Below are 25,670 nucleotides of genomic sequence, written 5' to 3'. Positions count from 1 at the left end.
TTTTACAAGCATTTAAAAAGATGTTTTGACACTCATGTTTTATTTCTCCCCCGATGTCCGGTTTCATCTTTTTTAATAATGTTGATCTTTTTGTTCTGTACGTTCTCATTTTGCTTGTGGGCATGTGAAGCCCACAAGCATCCTGTTCCGGTATACGGTGCTGCTGCTGATGGACCAGCATGCACACCCCGTTCTCGCGCACGCGCAATAATGTGCCGTAGCGGCGCTGTAAAGTATACAGTGCCCGCCCTGTTGTTATGGCAACCTAGCCCTCAGCGCAGCCCACTGACTCCTGGGAAATGATGACACACATCTCCCAGGAGCAGCAGCGGAGGCGCCAAGGAAAATGACATCAAGAGCCGAGGTGATGGAGGCAGATTTTGAGGGACCACATAGCAACAGGCATAAGAAAAACAAGTATGTGCAGAATGGTGGTGGGTCAAGGGCTGGTCTATCAGAATCCCAAAAAAAGACAACAAAAATTGGAAGCCTATTGCAATAAGGCACAGCTAGTACCCCTAGGGTTGTTAGACCGAATAGACCAGACAGTGGTTAAAAAAAAAAAAAAATATATATATATATATATATATATTTTATTGATTTACAACATACATGGTAATTATTACATATAAGCAAGGAGTACTTAATGCTGAATTAAAGTGGGCTTTAGACAGTATGTACAGTAGAGAGTATTGCCTCTATTGCCAGTATCGGCAATACCCTCTACTGTACATATTGTCTAAAGCCCACTTTAAGTCAGCATTGTTAAGTACTCTTTGCTTATATGTAATATGTATTAATTACCATGTATGTTGTAAATCAATAAAAAGTATATATATATATATATATATATATATATATATATATATATATATATATATATATATATATATATATAAATATTATATTTTAACCTCTGTCTGGTCTATTCGGTCTAACATCCCTAGGGGTACTAGCTGTGCCTTAGTGCACTAGGCTTCCAATTTTTGTTAGCAACAGGCTTTTACACGTAAAAAAAAAAAAAAAACATTTTCTCCAAATGTTTTATATATATATATATATATATATATATATATATATATATATATATATATTTATTTCATGCACATTAATGACATTTTTTTTTTTGTGTGGGACTCCACTTTAAACTAGTGAAGAAGGTAAAGCTATAGATGTTGCTTTGCAAAGAATATCCAATATCTAGCCATGTGCAATGTAAATGAAAAACAAAAATATTTTTGCTTGCACATGATTGTATGATTGATGTACCTCTATTCACATAAAAATTAGCTTTTGTGTCTATCTGTAATGTTCTGTTTTATTTTTACTTTCTCAGTAAAGAGAAAAAACAATCTTTACTGTGCATGTGCAAAGCTGGAAGGATGTTGTCACTCTTCCTAGTCTGCACAGGAAGGCTGCAGGAAGCAACATAGAATAGCGGAGGGTTGATAATACTGCTCCCCTCCCTCCAGCTACAGAGTGCAGACAGGCAGAGTGTGGAATGAAGACACTGGATATTGCATACAATGCTGTGTTCTCCTTCATTCACTTCTACATTGATCTACCTGTAGAAGCCATACAGTGCCCAGGATAGTCCTCCTCAATGGTATGTAGATTTATCAATAGAATTTCTACAACCCAGCCAGCACTCTGACACTTAACTCTATATGCAGTGCACAGCATTCATGTCTATGTGATAAGTCTCAGCATATCTAACCTTCCAGATACAAGACATACTAGGAATTGTAGTTCTACAAAATGTTACATTTTAACAAGTTTAGTGTATGTTCCTAGGAGCTACACTATATTACCAAAAGTATTGGGATGCCTGACTTTACACGCACATGAACTTTAATGGCATCCCAGTCTTAGTCTGTAGGGTTCAATATTGAGTTGGCCAACCCTTTGCAGCTATAACAGCTTCAACTCTTCTGGGAAGGCTGTCCACAAGGTTTAGGAGTGTGTCTATGGGAATGTTTGACCATTCTTCCAGAACAGCATTTTTGAGGTCAGGGACTGATGTTGGACTAGAAGCCTTGGCTCGCAGTCTCCACTCGAATTCATCCCAAAGGTATTCTATCGGGTTGAGGTCAGGAATCTGTGTAGGCCAGTCAAGTTCCTCCACCTCAAACTCACTCATCCATGTCTTTATGGACCTTGCTTTGTGCACTGGTGTGCAGTCATGTTGGAACAGGAAGGGGCCATCCCCAAACTGTTCCCACAAAGTTGGGAGGATGAAATTGTCAAAAATGTCTCGGTATGCTGATGCCTTAAAGCCGCGTACACACGACCGATTTTTCCATCAGAATAAACTCTGACGGTCTTTCCAACAGTGTTCCGACTGAGTTCTTCTGAAACGGACTTGCCTACACACGATCACACCAAAGTCCGTTCATTTAGAACACAATGACGTATAACGGGACTACAAAAAGGAAGTTCAATAGCCAGTAGCCAATAGCTGCCCTTGCGTCGTTTTTGGTCCGTCGGAATAGCATACAGATGAACGGTTTTCCCAATAGGAATGGATTCCGTTGGAAAGATTTAAAACATGTTCTATTTCTAGGTCCATCAGAATTTTTGAAAAAAAAGTCAGATGAAGCCCACACACGATCAGAATATCTGATGAAATGATTCCGTTGGACCTTTTCTGCCGGAAAGTCCAACCGTGTGTACGCGGCATAAGAGTTCCCTTCACTGGAACCCAATCACAGACTTTAAAAAACAACTCCCCACCATAATCTCCACTCCACCAAATGATTTGGACCAGTGTACAACTCAAGGTCCAAGGTCATGTTCACACCCATGCAATGCGATTCACGTTACGGGGGGAAAAAAAGGGTCCTGTGCCATTTTGGTGTGGATACAATGCAATTTCAGCCATACAAAATGCATGGCTCAAATTGCACTGCACAGACATTGCATGCGATATTCACAGGACATGCAGTGTCTACAGTGAACAAGTGTGAACCCATTTTCATTTGTTATATTTGTCACTTCCATTTTGCTGTTCTGGTCCCTCCTGCTTTATTATGCGATGAAATCCCCCGAATAAACACCCCGCAGGTCAAGTTCTGTGTGCTTATTAGGGATGAGCTGGTTCACACCACAACCTGCGAACGGACCGAAAATTTGCACGTACTTTAGAACCCCATTAAAGTCTGCGACTCGAACGTTCAAAATCAAAAGTTCTAATTTTAAAGGCTAATATGCAAGTTATTGTCCTAAAAAGGGTTTGGGGACCCGGCTCCTGCCCCAGGGGACATGTATCAATGCAAAAAAAAGTTTTAAAAATGTCTGTTTTTTCGGGAGCACTGATTTTAATGACGCTTAAAGTGAAAAAGAAGTCAAATATTCCTTTAAATATCATGCCTGGGGGGTGTCTAAAGTATGCCTGTGAAATGGAACGTGTTTCCCGTGTTTAGAACAGTCCCCACACAAAATGACATTACTAATGGAAAAAAAGTCATTTAAAACTGCATTTAATGTAAGGTCTGGTTCCGGCAATATAGATGAAAACCATTGAGAAAAATGGCATGGGTAGCCCCCCCCTGCCCATTACTAGCCCCTTTGGGTCTTGTACAGATACTAAGGGGAATCCCGTACCCAAATTAAAAAAAGGAAAAGCGTGGGGCCCCAGGCCCTATATACTCAGAACAGCAGTATACAGGCGGTGCAAACAAGACAGGGACTGTGTAGGTTTCTTGTGTTAAGTAGAATCTGTTTGTAATTTTGAACTGGTATATTTTTAAAGTGTAGCTCCAGGCAAACCATCTATTTTTAAGCTTTTTGGAAAACATAGGGAAGGGTTATCACCCCTGTAACATTTTTTTTCACGTCTGTCTTTTTTCATCTCACTTCCTGTTGTCTCCTTTTGTTTGCAAGTAGGAGACGTTTGTAAGTTGGGTGTTTGAAAGTATGGGCCTGCCCTTTATGCTTTGCAGAAATTTGGGCCTAAGGTGTTGGTGTTGCCACAACACTATAAGGCCGCGTACACACGGGCGGACTGTTCGCCCAACTTTGTCCGCTGAACAGTGTTTCGGCGGACAGTCCGCTCGTGTGTGGGCTTCAGCGGACAGTTTCAGCGGACAGTCTGACGAACAAAGTTTTTCGGAATTTCCATAAGACTGTCCGCTGAAACTTAGTTTGAGCGGACAGTCCGCCCGTGTGTAGGCTTGTTCGACAAACTAAGTCTCGCGCATGCTCAGAAAGAATTTACACGGCGATGGTTGCATTGCAGTGTATTGGACGTCGTATTTTTCGTCCCGTCGTACGTGCCGTTCACGTCATCGCGCAAGTTTCAGCGGACTGTTCGTTCGTCGTGTGTGGTCAAGTCCGTCCATGCTAATTTTGAGCGGACTGTCCGCTCAAACTGTTTGACGAACAAAGTTGGGCGAACAGTCCGCCTGTGTGTACGCGGCCTAAGCCCTCAAAATGACTCTTGGAGGATGCTGGAACGCCGTGCTGTGAACTATTATATCAAGAATTGTAATTACATGCCATTGTTAAAGAGTGGTAGGAAAAATTGTGACTTTGGTGGTGCTGGTGCCATAACACTTTAAGTCCTCACAGTTACTCTTGGTGGGTGCTGGAACGGGCCCTGCTGTGAAATATTATATCAAGAATTGTAATTACATGCACCTGTTGAACAGGGACAGAAACATTGGGCCTTTGGCACCTGGTGCCACAACACTGCAACACCTCACAGAAACTCTAGTTGGAGAGCAGGAATGAGCCCTGCTGCAAAGTATTGGATCAAAAATTGTAATTACATGCCCCTGTTAAACAGGGGCTGAAAAATTGGGCCTCAGGCACTGGTGCTGGTGCCATGACACTGCAACCCCTCACAGATACTCTAGTTGGAGCACAGGAATGAGCCCTGCTACAAAGTATTGCATCAAAGATTGTAATTAAACGCCCCTGTTAAACAGGGGCTGAAAAATTGGGCCTTAGCCACTTGTGGCGGCGCCCAGAACCAAAAATGTTCTTCCAAGCTATCAGCAGGATCATTGAGGAGGAAGAGGATAGTCAGTCAGAATAATAGGATAGTCACTCAGCATCAGTATAGGCAGTCTTGAAGGGATGTGACATTTCAAAAAAAATTATTCGGTTACATCAGCTTCAGGTGCTTGGTAGCTGGTGGTGATCCAAGACTGATTCATCTTTATGAAGGTTAGTCGATTAACTGAGTCGGTGGACAGGTGCACCCTGTGATCGGTTACAAAGCCTCCAGCAGCATTGAATGTGCATTCCGAAAGAACGCTGGAAGCAAGACAGGCCAGTAGCTCAATTGCATACTGTGCAAGCTCTGGCCAGTGATCCATCCTCAAGACCCAGTAACCCAGAGGATTTTCGGTGGGAAAGGTGTCCAAGTCTGACCTTGCCCCTAGCAATTGGGGTAGCTTTAGGCGTACACTGTGCAGATGACACAATACACTAACTGTAATTACTGGAGCTGCCTGCGGTATAGGATCAGAAGAACACCAGCAATTGAGGTAGCTTTAGCTGTACACTGTGCAGGTGGCACAATACACCGACTGTAATTACTGCAGCTGCCTGCCTGCGGTATAGGATCAGCAGAACACCAGAAATTAGGGTAGCTTTAGATGCAAACTGTGCAGATGACACAGTACACCGACTGTAATTGCTACAGCTTCCTGCGGATAGAATCAGCAGAACACCAGCAATTGGGGTAGCTTTAGGCATACACTGTGCATGTGGCACAATACACCGACTGTAATTGCTACAGCTGCCTGTGGTATAGGACCAGCAGAACACCAGTAATTGGGGTAGCTTTAGGCGTATACTGAGCAGGTGGCACAATACACCGACTGTAATTGCAATAGCTTAAAAGGAAATTCAGACACTGTCTCTCCATCTATCTCTCTCTCCCTGTTAGCGACACAACACACTACGCAAGGCCGCCGCGCAGGAGGCCTTATATAGTGTGGGACGTGTACTAAACCCCCTGAGCCATAATTGTGATTGGCCAAGCATGCTTGGCCAATCATCAACCAGCAATGCACTGCGATGCCGCAGTGAATCATGGGCCGTGAGCTCCACTCGAATTTAGCGCGAACGGCCCATAATATTCTGACTTCGCTGAATGACGAACAGCTGGTTTTCGAGTTTAACAAGGGTTCGACTCGAACACTCAGCTCATTCCTAGTGCTTATCCTCAATGTGCGCTCTCTGTCTGTTCTCCTCAGTGTGCGCTCTCTGTTCTCCTCAGTGTGAGCTCTCTGTCTCTGTTCTCCTCAGTCTGCACTCTGTCTGTTCTCAATCTGCACTCTGTCTATTCTCAGTCTGCTCTCTCTGTCTGTTCTCAGTCTGCCCTCTGTCTGTTCTCCTCAGTCTGCGCTCCCTGTCTGTTCTCCTCAGTGTGCGCTCTCTGTCTCTGTTCTCCTCAGTGTGCGCTCTCTGTCGCTGTTCTCCTCAGTGTGCACTCTCTGTCTGTTCTCCTCAGTGTGCGCTCTCTGTCTGTTCTCAGTGTGCGCTCTCTGTCTCTGTTCTCCTCAGTCTGCGCTCTCTGTCTCTGTTCTCCTCAGTCTGCGCTCTCTGTCTCTGTTCTCCTCAGTCTGCGCTCTCTGTCTCTGTTCTCCTCAGTGTGCACTCTCTGTCTGTTCTCCTCAGTGTGCACTCTCTGTCTGTTCTCCTCAGTGTGTGCTTTCTGTCTGTTCTCCTCAGTCTGCGCTCTCTGTTCTCCTCAGTCTGCGCTCTCTGTTCTCCTCAGTCTGCGCTCTCTGTTCTCCTCAGTCTGCGCTCTCTGTCTCTGTTCTCCTCAGTGTGCACTCTCTGTCTGTTCTTCTCAGTGTGCGTTCTCTGCCTGTTCTCCTCAGTCTGTGCTCTGCCTGTTCTCCTCAGTCTGCGCTCTGCCTGCTCTCCTCAGTCTGCGCTCTGCCTGCTCTCCTCAGTCTGCGCTCTCTGTCTCTGTTCTCCTCAGTGTGCGCTCTCTGTTCTCCTCAGTGTGCGCTCTCTGTCTGTTCTCCTCAGTGTGCGCTCTCTGTCTGTTCTCCTCAGTGTGCGCTCTCTGTCTGTTCTCCTCAGTGTGCGCTCTGTCTGTTCTCCTCAGTGTGCGCTCTGTCTGTTCTCTCGGTCTCTGTTCTCCTCAGTGTGCGCTCTCTGTTCTCCTCAGTGTGTGCTCTCTGTCTGTTCTCCTCAGTGTGCGCTCTCTGTCTGTTCTCCTCGGTGTGCGCTCTCTGTCTGTTCTCCTCAGTGTGCGCTCTCTGTCTGTTCTCCTCAGTGTGCGCTCTCTGTCTGTTCTCCTCAGTGTGCGCTCTCTGTCTGTTCTCCTCAGTGTGCGCTCTCTGTCTGTTCTCCTCAGTGTGCGTTTTCTGTCTGTTCTCCTCAGTCTGTGCTCTCTGTCTCTGTTCTCCTCAGTCTGCGCTCTGTCTGTTCTCCTCAGTCTGTGCTCTCTGTCTCTGTTCTCCTCAGTCTGCACTCTCTGTCTCTCTTCTCCTCAGTGTGCACTCTCTGTTCTACTCAGTGTGTGCACTCTGTCTTGGCTCTTTTCAGTGTGCGCTCTCTGTTCTCCACAGTCTGCGCTCTCTGTCTCTGTTCTCCTCAGTGTGCGTTCTCTGTCTGCCTGCTCTCCTCAGTCTGCGCTCTGCCTGCTCTCCTCAGTCTGCGCTCTGCCTGCTCTCCTCAGTCTGCGCTCTCTGTCTCTGTACTCTTCAGTGTGCACTCTCTGTTCTACTCAGTGTGTACACTCTGTCTTGGCTCTCTTCAGTGTGCGCTCTGTCTCTGTTCTCCTCATTGTGCCCTCTCTGTCTTGGTTCTCCTCAGTGTGCGCTCTCTGTCTGTTCTCAGTGTGCGTTCTCTGTTCTACTCAGTGTGCACTCTGTCTTGGCTCTCTTCAGTGTGCGCTCTCTGTTCTCCTCAGTGTGCGCTCTCTGTCTCTGTTCTCCTCAGTGTGCGCTCTCTGTCTCTGTTCTCCTCAGTGTGCGCTCCCTGTCTCTGTTCTCCTCAGTGTGCGCTCTCTGTCTCTGTTCTCCTCAGTGTGCGCTCTCTGTCTCTGTTCTCCTCAGTGTGCACTCTCTGTCTCTGTTCTCCTTAGTCTGTACTCTCTATCTGTTCTCCTCAATGTGCACTATCTGTCTCTTTTCTCCTCAGTGTGCACTCTCTGTTCTACTCTGTTCTACTCGGTGTGTGCACTCTGTCTTGGCTCTCTTCAGTGTGCGCTCTGTCTCTGTTCTCCTCAGTGTGCGCTCTCTGTTCTACTCAGTATGTACACTCTGTCTTGGCTATCTTCAGTGTGCGCTCTCTGTCTCTGTTCTCCTCAGTCTGTGCTCTCTGTCCTGCTCAGTCTGCTCTCTGTTCTGCTCAGTCTGCGCCCTATCTCTGGTCTCGTCGCTGTTCTCCAATGTATGCTCTCTGTCTCTGTTCTCCTCAGTGTGCGCTCTCTGTCTGTGTTCTCCTCAGTCTGCGCTCTCTGTCTCTGTTCTCCTCCGTCTGCACTCTCTTTCTCTGTTCTCCTCAGTCTGCACTCTCTTTCTCTGTTATCCTCAGTGTGCGCTTTCTGTCTCTGTTCTCATCAGTGTGCGCTATCTGTCTCTGTTCTCCTCAGTGTGTGCTCTCTGTCTGTTCTCCTAAGCGTGCGCTATCTGTCTCTGTTCTCCTCAGTCTGCGCTCTCTCTTCTCCTCAGTGTGCACCAGGGCCGGACTGGCCTACCGGGATACCGGGAGATTTCCCGTTAGGCTGCCTGCCCTGGGGCCGCTTTTAGTTGCGGCTGCATACATTGCTTCCCTCTCTCCTCCTATGGATAACACGGAGCTGGCTGGCTCTCTGTTAGACGGCCCTGCTGTAACACAGTCCCTCCCTCCCAGACCGGCTCGTGTGATAGGCATTAATTCTATCTACTATCACACGAGCCGGTCTGGGGGGGAGGGACTGTGTTACAGCACGGCCGCCGAACACAGAGCCACCCAGCTCCGTGTTATCCATAGGAAGAGATGCAACCCGTACAGCAACGTGTGCCTGGATAGGAGGATTGGGGTGGGGGGGGGGGGCTGCATATAGAGCAGGGGTAGGGAACCTTTTTGGCTGAGAGAGCCATGAACGCCACATATTTTAAAATGTAATTCCGCGAGAACCATACAATATGTTTAAAACCCAATTTATTTATTTTTTAATCGATTAATCGACTAATTTAAATTATAACTGTAATATCCACGTCATCTCCCCTACGATTATCTGCTTGCTTACCACTACACAGGCAGGCAGATCCACGAGCAGTTGAGGCGGGTGATGATGACATCAGCGCGCCGCTCACCTAGGCTGCCGCCGGGTGTACCAAGATGGCCGCAGCTCCGGAGCTAGGCCGAAGCTGCGATCTTTCCTATGGGCTCAATCCACGGATCGGCACACCACGCCATCCGCGGATTGAGAGGTGAGAGCCAGATGCAGCCATCAAAAGAGCCACATCTGGCTCGCGAGCCATAGGTTCCCACCCCTGATATAGAGGAAATGAGCCTTCTATATTCCTCTATGCAGCCTCTGAATGCTTGCAGGAGTGAGAGGAGGAGAATCAAGCATTCAATAGCTGCATAGAGGAATATAGAAAGCTCATTTCCTCTATATGCAGCCCCCCCTCAATCCTCCTATCCAATTTATTTTACTGCCCCCTAGTTCACCTTGTGCTCCCTGCCACCCCTGCTCTCCTGCCCCACCACACTCTCCCCCAGTTCTCTCCTCCCCTGTTCTTTCTGCCCCCCCTGCTCTCCACTCCCCCCAGTGCTCTTACCCCCCGCTCTCCCCCCAGTGCTCTCCCCCCAGTGCTCTCCCCCAGTGCTCTCCCCCCTGCTCTCCCCTGAGTGCTCCCCCCCAGTGCTTCTCCCCCCATTGCTCTCCCCTCCAGTGCTCTTCCCCCCCTGATCTCCCTTCAGTGCTCCCCCCCCAGTGCTCTCCCCCCAGTGCTCTCCCTCCGTGCTCTCCCCCCCTGAGTTCTCCCCCCCAGTGCTCTCCCCCCAGTGTTCTCCCCTCCCCCAGTGCTCTCCCCCTGGGCATAGTGAGGCTGCATTGGTGGGCACAGTAAGGCTGCAATGGTGGGCACGGTGAGGCTGCACTTGTGGGCACAGTGAGACTACATTCACGGGCAGAGTAAAGCTGCATTTGGTGGGCACACCGAGGCTGCATTGGTGGGCATAGTGAGGCTGCATTGATAAGGACAGTGAGGCTTCATTTTATGGGCACTGGTGAGGCTGCATTGAGCTCTTGCATCAAGTCTGCAGTCTATGACCATCTTCTGTATCATGTCTGTAGTCTCTGAGGGAGTCTGGAGAGGGAGTGGGAGTGCCGCCAGGATGGGGGTCATGGGAGAAGTCAGACTTGTGTGGACTGTGGAGAGGAGACTATGGGATAAAGCCAGAGCCACCAAGCTGGAGCCAACTGACTGAGCCCTGCACAATGCACCTGAGAGGAGGCCAGTAACAGCACCGCCAGGTCAGTCTGAAGGGGGGGGGGGGTCACTGATGTAAGGGGGGAGTGAATATGATAATGTAAGTGGGCACTGATATAAAGGGTTTCCCCCCTTATATTAGTAACCCATCCCCTTACCTTAGTGGATTCTTTCTGCGGAAGGTGGTCCCCCCCACGTTCTGAGTTCCAGGGGGCTGCCCAGGGCGAATGACCACTTACCACTTTTAACTGGAATTTGCATATGTGCATATATATATATATATATATATATATATATATATATATATATATATATATATATATATATATATACAGTGGTGTGAAAAAGTGTTTGCCCCCTTCCTCATTTCCTGTTCCTTTGCATGTTTGTCACACTTAAGTGTTTCGGAACATCAAAACAATTTAAACAATAGTCAAGGACAACACAAGTAAACACAAATGCAATTTGTAAATGAAGGTGTTTATTATTAAAGGTGAAAAAAAATCCAAACCATCATGGCCCTGTGTGAAAAAGTGATTGCCCCCCTTGTTAAAACATACTATAACTGTGGTTGTCCACACCTGAGTTCAATTTCTCTAGCCACACCCAGGCCTGATTATTGCCACACCTGTTCACAATCAAGGCATCACTTAAATAGGAGCTGCTTGACACAGTAAGGTCCACCAGAAGATCCTTAAAAGCTACACATCATGCCGAGACCAAAAGAAATTCAGGAACAATTGAGAAAGAAAGTAATTGAGATCTATCAGTCTGGAAAGGGTTATAAAGCCATTTCCAAAGCTTTGGGAATCCAGCGAACCACAGTGAGAGCCATTATCCACAAATGGCGAAGACATGGAACAGTGGTGAACCTTCCCAGGAGTGGCCGGCCGCCCAAAATTACCCCAAGAGCGCAGCGACGACTCATCCAAGAGGTCACAAAAGACCCCACAACAACGTCCAAGGAACTGCAGGCCTCACTTGCCTCAGTTAAGGTCAGCGTTCATGCCTCCACCATCAGGAAAAGACTGGGCAAAAATGGCCTGCATGGCAGAGTTCCAAGGAGAAAACCACTGCTGAGAAAAAAGAACATCAAAGCTCGTCTCAATTTCTCCACAACACATCTTGATGATCCCCAAGACTTTTGGGACAACATTCTGTGGACCGATGAGACAAAAGTGGAACTCTTTGGAAGGTGTGTGTCCAAGTATATCTGGCGTAGAAGGAACACTGCATTTCATAAAAAGAACATTATACCAACAGTAAAATATGGTGGTGGTAGTGTGATGGTCTGGGGCTGTTTTGCTGCTTCAGGACCTGGAAGACTTGCCGTGATAAAAGGAACTATGAATTCTGCTGTCTACCAAGAGATCCTGAAGGAGAATGTCCGACCTTCTGTTCGTGTACTCAAGCTGAAACGAACTTGGGTTCTGCAGCAGGACAATGATCCTAAACACACCAGCAAGTCCACCACCGAATGGCTGAAGAAAAACAAAATGAAGACTTTGGAGTGGCCTAGCCAAAGTCCTGACCTGAATCCTATTGAGATGTTGTGGTATGACCTTAAAAAGGCCGTTCATGCTCGAAAACCCTCTAATGTAACTGAATTAGGACAATTCTGCAAAGATGAGTGGGCCAAAATTCCCCCAGGACGCTGTAAAAACCTCATTGCACGTTATCGCAAACGCTTGGTTGCAGTTGTTGCTGCTAAGGGTGGCCCAACCAGTTATTAGGTTTAGGGGGCAATCACTTTTTCACACAGGGCCATGATGGTTTGGATTTTTTTTCACCTTTAATAATAAACACCTTCATTTACAAATTGCATTTTGTGTTTACTTGTGTTGTCCTTGACTATTGTTTAAATTGGTTTGATGTTCCGAAACACTTAAGTGTGACAAACATGCAAAGGAACAGGAAATGAGGAAGGGGGCAAACACTTTTTCACACCACTGTATATAAGCCCTATGTGATTTCATATCTATATATAATACACTCTTCATCAAATGTGCTTTAAAATGTATGGTTTTCCCTTTCATGAACAAGAAAATAATGACGTTATTCTGTTGGGCTGGTATAATAATGCTGTGGGGCTGGTATGACATTTTTTCCAGGGCTGGTTTTTATTCCCAGTCCAGTCCTGGTATGCACTCTCTGTCTCTATTCACCTCAGTCTGCGCTCTCTGTCTCTCTTCTCCTCAGTGGGCTCTCTGTCTGTTTTCCTCAGTGTGCGCTCTCTGTCCCTCTTCTCCTTAGTGTGCGCTCTCTATCTCTCTTCTCCTCAGTCTGCACTCTGTTTCTGGTCTCCTCAGTGGGCTTTCTGTCTGTTTTCCTCAGTCTGCGCTCTCTGTCTCTGTTCTCCTCAGTCTGCGCTCTCTGTCTCGGATCTCCTCAGTCTGCGCTCTCTGTCTCGGATCTCCTCAGTCTGCACTCTCTGTCTCGGATCTCCTCAGTCTGCGCTCTCTGTCTCGGATCTCCTCAGTCTGCACTCTCTGTCTCGGATCTCCTCAGTCTGCGCTCTCTGTCTCGGATCTCCTCAGTCTGCGCTCTCCGTCTCGGATCTCCTCAGTCTGCGCTCTCTGTTCTCCTCAGTCTGCGCTCTCCGTCTCGGATCTCCTCAGTCTGCGCTCTCTGTTCTCCTCAGTCTGCGCTCTCTGTTCTCCTCAGTCTGCGCTCTCTGTTCTCCTCAGTCTGCGCTCTCCGTCTCGGATCTCCTCAGTCTGCGCTCTCTGTTCTCCTCAGTCTGCGCTCTCTGTTCTCCTCAGTCTGCGCTCTCTGTTCTCCTCAGTCTGCGCTCTCTGTTTTCCTCAGTCTGCACTCTCCGTCTCGGATCTCCTCAGTCTGCGCTCTCTGTTCTCCTCAGTCTGCGCTCTCCGTCTCGGATCTCCTCAGTCTGCGCTCTCTGTTTTCCTCAGTCTGCACTCTCCGTCTCGGATCTCCTCAGTCTGCGCTCTCTGTTCTCCTCAGTCTGCACTCTCCGTCTCGGATCTCCTCAGTCTGCGCTCTCTGTTCTCCTCAGTGTGCTCTCTCTGTCTGTTCTCCTCAGTCTGCATTCTCTGTCTCGGTGTCACACACACCTCCCTCCTCATTTCCATTACATAGGGGGAGGGGAGGAGTTCACACAGAGCTGGCAGCGCTGATAACATTGTTTGAGATTTCAGTTCAGAGCACAGAATGTTACACAAGCATAGCATTGCTGAAGGGATCTCAAAGCATTTTTCTCTCCTTGCAGGAAATGTCCTTAGTCTGAAAAAAGAAAACGCGTTCATCCACCATATCTAAGAACAGGTAAGCTGCCATTTTTTGTTCTTGGGTTTAGATACTCTTTTTCAAGTTGCTTGTTATTTGTTATCATTTTATGTAATATAATGTCACTACTCCTCCCTCCTTTTACTGTTAGTGATGATACTTTGTACTGCTTATCGTCTGATCTTTTCTATAACCATACACATAGGAACATGACCTTTATAATAGACGTAATACCCTAGTGTTATATTGCATTGTATATAAAAGCAGTCAGCATTTTGTTTTCTTTGATAAAATACTGTTCATTTTTTTTTTTTTACCCCCCCCCCCCCTTTTTTTTTTTTTTTGCAACTGAATCCACTGATCTTCTCCATCCACCTTTGTAGTCAATTTCTGTCTGCAGGTCACCACTAAGGCTGGATTCACACCTATGCATTTTTGGTGCCTTTTGCATTTTGCAGATTTGCACTACAGACCATTTAACATGGTTTCCTATGGAACATGTTTTGTAGTGCAAAGCTGAAAAATGCAAAAAGCACTAAAAACGCATAGGGGGAGATTTCTGATGGTGACAATATTGGAGTATGTCTACTGGAACTGTGTTGTGATGTGTCAGTGCAGCAAATGGGACAGAATGTTGTCACCCCATGCCAGGAGTTGCCTGAACAATGATCTTGATGGCAGGATCACCAGCGATTGTTTTAATGAAAGCTGCAGATTCCCTTTTGCTGCTATTGGTGTCAGTCTTACTTGGGCAGCAGCTGGGAGTGTAAGTTCACTTCCTTGACTTTCTTGGGAGTGATTAACCACTTCAGCCCTGGAAGAATTTACCCCCTTTATGACCAGAGCACTTTTTGAGATTCGGCACTGCGTCGCTTTAACTGACAATTGCGCAGTCGTGCAACATTGTACCCAAACAAAATTGACGTCCTTTTTTTCCCCCCATAAATACAGCTTTCTTTTGGTGGCATTTGATTGCCTCTGGTTTGTATTTTTTTGCGCTATAAACAAAAAAGATCGACAATTTTGAAAAAAATTCAATATTTTTTACTTTTTGCTATAATAAACATACCCCAAAAATATATAAAAAAATATTTTTCCTCAGTTTAGGCCGATATGTATTCTAAATATTTTTGCTAAAACAAAATTGGGGATAGTTTTATGGCATTTTTATAATTTTTTTTATTAGTAATGGCGGCGATCTGCGATTTTTATTGTGGCTGTGACATTATGGCAGACACATCGGACACTTTTGACACTATTTTGGGACCATTGTCATTTATACAGCGATCAGTGATATAAAAATGCACTAATTACTGTGTAAATGACAATGGCAGGGAAGGGGTTAACCACTAGAGGGCGATGAAGGGGTTAAGTGTGTCCTAGGGAGTGATTCTAACTGTGGGGGGGCTTCAACACACATGACAGCGATCACTGCTCCCGATGACAGAGAGCAGTGATCTCTGTCATGACATTAGGCAGAACAGGCAAATGCTTTGTTTGCAAAGGCATCTCCCCATTCTACCTCTCCGTGACACAATCACGGGTACCCAGCGGACATCAAGTCTGTGGGACCCGCAGTCTCGGAAGAACACGGCGCACGCCTGCAGTGCCACTTCTTAAAGGGGATGTACCTGTATGCCCTTTTGCCCACCCGTGCCATTCTGCCGACGTATATTGTCGTGAGCTGGTCGTTGCCCTATAACTTCCCTGGGTGTGGTAATGTGTTGCTCCCCCAAATGCCATATATTGACAGTAAAATAATCGTATTATATCTACAAGGGGCATTCAATTCAAACCAGGACTTTAAAGTTTATATAATAAAAGAACGAATTTCAAGAAGTGGAAACTGCATTTATTTTTCTACATACTCCTCTGCTACATTTATACACATATCCCAGCATTGAACTAATGCCTGGAAAGCTTCTGCATATAAAGGTTTGTCAGTAGGCCTGAACCATCCTAGGACAGCCTGCTTCACTTCGCCACAGAAAGTTTTGTTTCTTGTGGCGACAGGTTATGCATTCATTATCAAGGGTCAGGTGCTCTACGCACTGAATGTTCGCAGGAATGACTGCTGTGGGCTGGGAACCATCGTGGCCAGGATCGTTAGTGACGGACGTACGGCCATTTTTTAAATGTTTATACTATTCAGATGTCTTACTGCGGCTGAGCGTCTCAACACCGTGCTGTGCTTAACCACTTCCAGCCCAATCATGTCATATAACCTCTTTGACTTTCAAAAGTGGTGATTTCTGAATGATGGGTGCAGCTGCAGGCATCATTCAGATATCATCTTTTTCAGCCAGCGATTCTCTGCACCCCAAGAACAATTATAGCGGCAGTTCAGCCAGTTGATTGTTCTTAGATGTAGCGGGAGGGGACATCCTCCCCTCCCACCGCCCTTTGGTGCTTCTCTGGGCTCGCAGTGCCATAGGCAACCTGGAGAAAGAATCCGCTGCTGCCGCGTGACGATGATCATAGAGATTTCCAGTCATCCAGTCATCTCTGACCGTTGGAGGCCCGGACGTGCCGTTATGACGCCGCGTCCAGGCCGCGGAAGTAAACAAAGCCGAGAACTCGGCTGGAAAGAAAGAGATCTGTCTTTTTTTTTTTATCTCAATCTTTCCAACCTGGAGAAGAGATGTGGGGTCTTATAGACCCCACATCTCTCTATAAAGATGACCTTTCACGCACCATTCTTATTACAAGGGATGTTTACATTCCTTGTAATAGGAATAAAAGTGATAAAAAAAATTAAAAAAATTAAAGAGAAAGTGTAAAAATAAAAAAAGTAAGTAAAATAAACAATAAAAATTTTAAGTGCCCTTGTCCCCATGTGCTCGCACACAGAAGCAAGTGCACACGTAAGTCGTGCTCGCATATGTAAACACCGCTCAAACCACACATTTGAGGTATCGTCACATGTGTTAGAACGAGAGCAACAATTCTTGCACTAGACCTCCTCTGTAACTCTAAACTGGTAATCTGTAAAAAATTTAAAGCGCCGGCTATGGAGATTTTAAGTACCAAAGTTTAGTGCCATTCCACAAGTGTGCGAAATTTTATTTTCAAAAAGATTTTATTGAGTTATCACAATAACAAGCATGCGAAAAGAACATATTGTACACCAAATGATGAAAATCATACAATGGTAGGACCCAAGATACAGTCACATAATATGTTTTCAGCAAAGAATGTATGTCACTAGTACCTAGGATCATAGGCTTAGGGCCCTGTAGCCAAGATCCGTGAGCAGTGGGTGAAAAGGTCCGGTAAGTCCGGAGGTGAGCCATCCCCCCCAGACACCCCTATGGGCTGTGCCCATGGGGGATGCAGCACCACCTATCAATGACAAGACAAGTATGACAATGTGTAAAAGGTAGTCCCTCTATATCTAAAGGGTAACTGCTGAAGATATCTAAGAGCTACACGTGGAATCTAGCTAACTTATAACAAATATACAAGTAACAAGAGAACAACAATCAGGTGATTCTCACTGCCGGCTCTATCTGGTCTGGGCGTAATGCTAAAAGAGGTCATGTGAGGGTTATGCAGCCAGGGTGGGCCAGCCAGGAGGACCAGTGTTTGTCAAATCTGGAGTTTTTCATGTGAATTTTTGAAAAAAGAAATTCCATGCGACAATGTTCATTGAGGATGGCTATGAGCTCAAAAAGGGATGGAGGAAGGGGGTTTTTCCACGCACGTGCAATGAGCAGGCGTGCTGAAATTAGTATATGGTGTATCAGAGGTAGACTGACGATGGGCCAGTGGTGGGAGTCCAGACCAAATAGAGCCATACGTGGAGACAACTGTTGGGAAGAGTTGGTCAAAGACTGTACAAGGGAGGATACTTGGTTCCAGAATATAGCTATAACAGGGCAGCTCCACCAGATGTGGAACATATACCCTGTTGAGTTGCAGTTCCTCCAACATTGTGGAGAGTGAGTGGGGAAGATAGCTGCTAATTTATCAGGTGTGTAATACCACTTATGAAAGATTTTCAGGAGTGTTTCCCAATGGGAAATGTTCCTGGAGTAAACTAGCGGGGTGCGTAGAACTCGATGCCAATCTTCTATCGAAAAGGAGTATCCTAACTGCGATTCCCAGTAGATCATGCTTGGAGGTTTAGCCGAGAAGGTAGGCTTGGCGAGAAGAGAGTAGATGAGGGATATTCCTTTAGTAGCACAGAGGAGACGGTTGTAGTATTTAAGAAGCTCCTTGGAGGTGTTTTCTGTCGAAGTCAACACTTTGGAGAGAATATGTCTGATTCTGAGATACATGTAGAAGTCCTTATGTGAGAGCCCGAATTCCGTGACTAGTTGTTGAAAACATTTTAGGTCTGAAGAAAGATAGAGATCTCCAATTGTTTTGATTCCAGTTGTATGCCAATGTAGGACTGGGAGGTCTGGGGACAATAATTGTAACGCCATAAAGGGTAGATTTCTTAAGGATTCTCCATGTATACCCGGTGAGGCAAGACAGATTGCAACCCATTGCTTTAACAAAGCATGTACTGTGGGGAAGACAGGTCGTGTGAAGGGCAGGGACATCCAGATTGCTGCTAAAGACAGTTGAGGGCTATCTGTAAACGCTATCGATTCTATTTGTTTCCACCTCGATTCCGAGCTGGACGACCATAGTTGCTTTCCTTGATCCAATATTACTGCTTTATAATATTTTTTAACCTCTGGTGCTCCCATCCCACCATGAACAGTGGGTGTACATAAGACAGATGACTTTAAGCGGGGCTTACGCCCGGCCCAAATGAATGAGTCCAGGATACGCTGGATTCTAGATAGATCTGCAGTCAGAATGGGAAGTGGAAGAGTTCGAAAAAAATAAAGAACATGCGGGAGTAAAAACATTTTAGTAAGGGCAATCCTACCAACCCATGAAGCTTTTATGGGAGCCAAAGTCGAGGTCAGACTGTTCAGCTTCCCCAATAAAGAGGCTAAATTGTTCCTAAGCATTACAGAGGAGGGGGAAGTCAGTTGAATGCCTAAATACATCATGGAAGCACTGGGGGCCCAGGAGAAAGGAGAGATGTTGGATATGTCTAATTTCAGCGAAGGTGGGATATTAAAGCCGAGCATAGCAGATTTTGTGTGATTTAATCTGTACATGGACACTGCACTAAAATCACGTAAGACATCAGTCAGAGCGGGTAACGACTTATCCGGGTCAGTGAGAGCTATGATCACGTCATCTGCGTATAATCCTATCTTATGACATGTATCTCCCACATTTATACCTGCAATCTTAGGGTGTAAGCGAATCGTCTGGGCCAGCGGTTCCATTACTAGAGCAAAAATCAATGGTGAAAGCGGGCATCCCTGCCTAGTACCATTAGTAATTTTGAATGGGTTGGAAAGGATGCCCGAAGTACGAATCCTTGCCGTGGGTGTTGAGTACAGGCCCATAACAGCCTGTAAAAAATTACCCTCCAACCCAAATTTTCTTAACACTTCTTCAAGATATCCCCAGTGAACCCTATCAAACGCCTTCTCTGCGTCCAAAGAGATCAGCAGAGAAGGCGTTCGATTCCGTTCAACCCAATGGATGAGATCAATAAACCTACGGGTGCCATCTGAGGCTTGACGTCGGGGGATGAAACCTACCTGGTCCGGGTGTATTAGGTGAGTCATATGTTGTGACAGACGTGTAGCCAAAAGTTTGGCAAATATTTTTAGGTCGGAGTTGAGAAGTGAGATCGGACGATAGTTTGTTGGGTCGTGCGGAGCTTTACCCGGCTTATGTATAGTGGTAATAGTGGCCTCTAGGGAGTCCGTGGGGATCTCCCCTGTGGTAAGCATTCGGTTAAATGAGTTGCATAAATGTGGAATTAACGTGTCTGCAAATGTTTTGTAATATTCATTACTAAAGCCGTCCGGGCCCGGGGCTTTATGTAGAGGTAGGGCTTTAATGGCATTCCTAATTTCCTGGGGCGAAAAAGGTAAAGCTAAGTCAGTCGATTGTGAAGGGGTTAGGCAGGGGAGAGATACGTTAGAGAGAAAAGTCTGGATATTGGTAGGAGTGGGCTGTGTTTCAGTCGGGGAGTCTTTTAAATTGTATAATTGGTTATAGAATGAACCAAAACAGTTGGCAATATCTTTGGGATTAGTGAGCCTGGTCCCTCTAGGGTCTTCCAAGTATGCAATTGTGTTCTGGGCTGTCTTACGTTTATATTGTTGTGCTAGAGTTTTCCCAGACTTGTTTCCCTGTGAGTACCATGTAAGTTTGAGTTTGCGGAGGTAAAACTCATGTTTGTTCTGTAAGTGGGCACTCAAATCTGACCTAAGTTTGCCCAATTCAGTGTGTATGGCATCAGAGGGGGCAAGCATGTTTCTGCGTTCTAGGGACTTTATTTTGTCAAGGAGGGCGTTCAGGGTCGCAGTGCGTTTTCTCTTCTCCTGGGCCCCTAGTTTCAATAGAACCCCGCGGATAACCGCCTTATGGGCATTCCAATAGATAGTATCATTGGAGATAGAATGTTGATTCAAGGCAAAATATTCATCTATAGCAGACTGGACCTGTTCCTTAATGTCCTTAGTGCTGATTAGGTTAGCGTTCAAGCGCCATAATGTTAGTGGGGAAGCGGATGAAGATAGGTTGATAACCATTGAGATAGGGGCGTGGTCAGACCACGAAATAACTCCAATATCGGTGGAAGACACCGCTTGAAGCAACACTTTAGATGTCAGGAACAGGTCAATTCTGGAGTATGTTCTCTGGGCATTAGAATAAAATGTGTAATCCCTCTCAGTACCATGGTGACAAGTGTGCGAAATTTTAAAGCGGTACATGTTAGGTATCTATTTACTCGGCGTAACATCATATTTCACATTATACAAATATGTTGGGCTAACTTTACTGTTTTATTTTTTTTAATTAAAAAAAACCTGTTTGAAAGATTGTTGTGCAAAAACCGTAAAGGGTATAAAATGTTGCAACGACTGCCATTTTATTCCCTAGGGTGTCTGCTAAAACAAACATATATAATGTTTAGGGGTTCTGAGTAATTTTCTAGCAAAAAAATATATTATTTTTACATGTAGGAGAGGAGTGCCAGAATAGGCACGGTATGGAAGTGGTTAAAGGCCACCTTTTTGTTCACTTTTTTTTTCTAAATTCCAGCCCCCCTATATACCAATATACCATTAATGTACTTGTTTTGCAAAAATATACATGCTTACCTCACTCTCTTCATGGATGTTTAAAAACCCTGCTCCATTACTTCTGCCTTATTTCCTGGTCAGACTTTAGGTCATGACACAGGAAGGAGTTGACCAGCTGATCTCATTAGCACACACCCTGCATCATTTACCTTCAGCTGGTCCACTCCTTCCTGTGTTATGACCTAAAGTATGACCAGGAAGTAAGGCAGAAGTAATGGAGCAGGATTTTTACACAGCTATGAAGTGTGATGTAAGTGTGGGTAGAATAAATAGAATGCTGTTCTATTTTTGCTAAATAATTACTGTACATTAATGGTAAATAGGGGAGCTGGAATATAGGGAAAAAAAAGGGTGAACTTTGCTTCTTCTGTAGATATCCGCGGCCTCCGTTCACAAGAATCTGCATCACCACACATGGTTCCATGCATACACTAACACTGTTGTCTGCCATCTTGATTAACCATCTCTGGCCCACTTGCCACCCACTACTCCGTGTAGTACCGCCATGCTAGCATCCCTTTTTATACCTGTAAAATTAAAAGTCCCACTTTGACTTGAATGGCAATGGTAAAGAGATAGCCAATGTGTTTCTGGAGCCAGAGAACTCCCCTTTATCGGGGCTTTAAAAATCTAGGGTATAAAATGGTGAGTGTTCCTGCCATTAAAAGCTGTATATATTCACCATTTTTTACCCTCTATAACACTTATTTGTCCAGAAGCTTTGCTGTGATTCTAGTCCATTAGACACTTTTATGCATTAGTAAAGCCCTGATGAAGGCGAGTTCTCTGGTCCCCTCGAAACATGTTGACTATCTCTATAACATTTGCAGATACACTAAAATCATTTTCATGATTCTTTTGTTTGTCTTTTTTATTGGTACAATCAAACACTGTGTCCCTATCTTCAACTTGCGCTCCACAATGTCACCCCATAAACCCCGTACACACGTGAATGTTGGGAGAGATTTGCCGGTACAAAAAAAATAGCCGATATTCTGCCCATGTGTATGTCAGTCTGTCTGACAGAAACTGGCCATTTGGCTGGCTTCTGTCTGACATGCATGCTGGAAAACCAGCATCTGACTGAACCCCGACCAATGGCAGAGATTGCTGTTCGTAGTGTTATGGCGGGGGGGGGGGGGGTATATCCCCCTGTCAGAACAGAACAGCTCAGCAAAGTTTTGCTCAGTGTAGATATGATACAGTCAGTGAGCGTTGTCACCCAACAGCAGGACGTTGAGGCCGAGATGCTGCAATGCATAGCAGAGCACAGTAGTGCAGTTTGATGTCTTGCATTAGGAAAAAAATAGGGTATGTCCAATTTTTGACACATTAGGGTGCTTTGGCAGCCTATTAATTTTAATGTGCCTAACACAGCACAACATACACAAAAAAAAGATATAAAGCTGAACACTTTATGATTCACATAGAATAATAATAATAAGAAGAAGATAGTGTTGAAGGACAGTGATGGCAGAAAGTGTAGAGACTAGAGCCATGGGGACTGTGGGGCAGCTGTGATGGTGGGGAGTATGGATTAACAGGAACTGGAAAGTTGCAGTTACAATGTGGAGTTGTGTTGGTAACTAGAAGCAGGGAGTGTGGAGAGAGTGGAACTGCAGGAACTGTGGGGTGACAGTGATAGTAGGGAGTGCAAAGAGGTAACAACAAGAGTGTTTGAAGCTTGGAGTGGTGGAGACTGTGGGATGGCAGTGATGATGTTGAATGTGGATTGACAGGAATGTGTAGACTGGCTAGTGGGCTGGCTCCCTCCATTTAACCCTGTTAAATGTATGTACGGCGTCGGCGCACGCTTAGGGGGGGGCGGTGCCTCTGCACTTTTCTGTGCAGGGGGCCCCCTTTAGTCCCAACTTTATCTGATTATCGCTGGTTACCCTGGCAAGAATGACATAAACTCATTTTCTTCTTGTCTGTAGTGAGTGTGCTAGGTCAGGGATTTAACTATGTGTTCCTCATTTATTTGATCCTGCTGCGCGCCGTTGTTTACTGTGCAGTATGTCTGTCCATAGGGTTGCTATGACAGCAGAATGCCAGTACATACTTCCGAGTGCTGATCATTCATTAGGTCTGCCTCTGTATGCTGCGATTACGTTATTACGCCTCTGGAAACTATGTGCATGCGCAAGTGTCTTTCTTTCTCCGGTCAGCTGGCAACAGATCAGCTGTTATCGGCGGTGTCACCCTGGAGACATTCCCTCTAATCACCCGGCAGATTCAAACAGACATATTTCCACAGGTACAGCGCTTTTTGTGCAGATAATGATACTTTGGCTTTCTTTGGCACTTGTATAGCATTACCAGTTCTAATTAGGTATACTTCTTTCTAGCTATTCAAGCCGTTCAGCTATTTACTCCATTTAGCGCATATGTTGTGTTTTCGCCAGGAATACCAGACTACGCTTTTTTGTCTATCCAGCCACACACGCCTTTGCAGGTATTAACACCCCCCCCAAAAAAAAAAAACCCTCAATTTCTTTCCCTTTTTGGGGGGGGGGGGGGTTCTAATACTCTATATTATTGCTTTATTGGTTCTAATTAGGTGCATTTCTTTTTGAACACTGAAGATTTTCCTCTTTCCTTGCTTTTCCAATTTCGGATGCAATTTCTGCAACAAGGTTGTTCCCTTTGTTCCCTCTATATTTTTTCGTGTCCCCTTTTTTTTGGGGGTGATTATTTATTTATATATAATTTTTTACCTGTGATAGAATACTCACTGGCCTTTCAGTGTTGTTAATGTGTATCTGGTGTGTGACCCTCATTGGGTCTCATTGACGTTCAGGGCCTGAAGAGAATCTGTGCCAATGGTAGAATCATCTCTTGCTATGTGGGGCATCAGACAGAATCATTTTTTATGGTAATGTATGTTTTTGGCCTTTGCATCTCCTTGTTATATTTCTTACTGTGAAACACTCTGATTATGTATATTTGAATAATGTATATACCAATCAATGAAGCACTAATGATGTATGTTCTTTTATTAGATAGTGGGCTCTATATATGTCTATAATGCCCTGAAGAAGGGCAGGATTGCCTGAAACGATCGTTGGGTTGGATGTTTTGAGCTATAATTTTATGTATCATATTATATTGCTTTTGTATAATTTTGTATATACTCTATATGTACTCAATTTTTGTATTTAATAAAATGTTGTATCATTTTTTGATATTGGTGCTCTCAGTCACTTTTAAACTCATGTTCCTTAGGGGGTTTGTTTCTTTTTTGTACTCCATTTAACCCTGCCCAATCAGCTGCTGGCTCCCTCTGCACTTGCACTGGGTCTGCAGTTGCTGCCTCCACCTGTCGTTTTGCCAATGCAATGTCGTTTCGATAAGTAAAAGGGTAATTGAGGTGCCAGAGTGCTATAAGGAGCTGGGTGCTGCAGAAGTGTGTGGAGAGGGTTTTAGGGTGCCAGAATGGGGTGTGCAAAATAGCATGCTAGAGCTCATAGAGAGTGTAGCAAAGTCCCGGGCCCCTTGAGGCCTAATGGTGACCTCCAGAGTTAAGGACAGCTGACATCCTTCTGTGGAGAGTGGGTTACAAGGCATGGTGGGTGTAATACAAGATGAAATGGATGCCAGACACTTTTTGAATGCAGAGATTTATTGTCTTTTAAACAGAACAGGTTACTAACTGCAATTGTATTCAACTATTTGCAACACAAACAGTTCTCAGCTTACCCCACAATCTTACTGTGGGTCTTCACTCAACGGACTCCCAGTCTCTCACTAGCCTTCAGGTCCACTAGCCACTGGATCCCCTGAGCTCTTCCACTGTTAGTACTCAGTATCTTCCTCAAGTGTCATCCCCGCTTCCCTGCTGGGTCCCTGGCTTGGCACTCACAGATACTCACTCTTCAAGCTTCTCCCCTGCTGACACATTAGTTCCCTGGCTTGGCATTTACTGATGCTCTGCAATCGTCACCTCTGCTGTCCCGCTGGGTCCCTGACTTGGCACTTGCTGAATTTTCCCACTTCTTCACCGTCCTCGGCTGGTAAGAAGTCTGCTCTGGTACTGGTCTCAGCTTACTTACAATGGTCTCTGGTAGCAAGGTGGATGGTCCCTCGTAGTGACAGCTTCCCCTCTACCTCCAACCACAACGAGTTCCCTGGCCAGTGGAACTATTACTTCTGGTTGGACTACAAGCCCGCAGTCCCAACCCTACGCTGCTTCTCCTGCTTCTGGATATGCCCTCAGACAGCCTAGCAGCCAGATGTCCCCAGGATAGGCTTTAGGTTTCTGGCCTAGCAGCCTGGGGGGGCAGTACGATAAACATCCACCCAAACAGGGGTCCAGGTGGCACAGAACCCCAATCACCTGACTCCACCCAAAAAAAACAGGCTTTCCAAGCAGGCCAAGGGACCCAAGAAAATCCCTGCCCATTGGCTGAGACACCCTATTCATTCCTAATCTGTGCTCACTATGCCCTTGTCTTATCTAATGTCACCAGCTAGTGACAGAAGAGAAAAGTGCAGCAATCCCAGAATTAGGGGGAAATCAAATGATCTCCTAACAATTGGCCAAGGCAACTATCCCCTGGCAACTACATTTAATAGCAGCCCTGCCTAAACATCAGGGTACTACAGGATAAATGGGCAAAGAGGTGAGCGGTGAGCAGGAACACAAATGGAAATTACCAATTCGGGAATCATTTTCAAAGTCACATTAAAAGAATCTCTCCCCTCTGTACATTTTTTCTTTTAATTTGGCATTGCCATATATCCCCCATGCAGTGCCCAGTTTCCTTCTTTTTATTTTTTTATTTTTTATAAAACACCTAATAATCCTGATAAATTACAGCAGTAGTGATCGCATGCAAAAAAAAATCCTACAGGC

At 45.4% G+C, this 25,670-nt stretch overlaps 1 protein-coding gene and 1 pseudogene across 1 annotated transcript in view; one reads left to right on the top strand and one right to left on the bottom strand.

Annotated features, from left to right (window-relative positions):
* Positions 1-25,670, bottom strand: part of LOC143962289 (uncharacterized) — a 259,324-nt pseudogene that overhangs the window by 43,584 nt on the left and 190,070 nt on the right.
* The window catches only part of LOC143961226 (uncharacterized), a 30,410-nt gene continuing 6,264 nt past the window's right edge, over positions 1,525-25,670 (top strand). Inside the window, exons 1-2 of the mRNA XM_077470457.1 lie at positions 1,525-1,606; positions 13,624-13,679. The gene's annotated coding sequence lies outside the window, so the exon portion shown is untranslated. The remainder of the gene's footprint in view (positions 1,607-13,623; positions 13,680-25,670) is intronic.

This window comes from Lithobates pipiens, unplaced genomic scaffold (assembly GCF_037356315.1).
Source record: "Lithobates pipiens isolate NorthernLeopardFrog02 unplaced genomic scaffold, aLitPip1_a1.2 Scaffold_8, whole genome shotgun sequence".
Taxonomy (NCBI): domain Eukaryota; kingdom Metazoa; phylum Chordata; class Amphibia; order Anura; family Ranidae; genus Lithobates; species Lithobates pipiens.
Note: the sequence above shows the minus strand (reverse complement) of the source record. Positions and strands in the feature narration are given on the sequence as shown.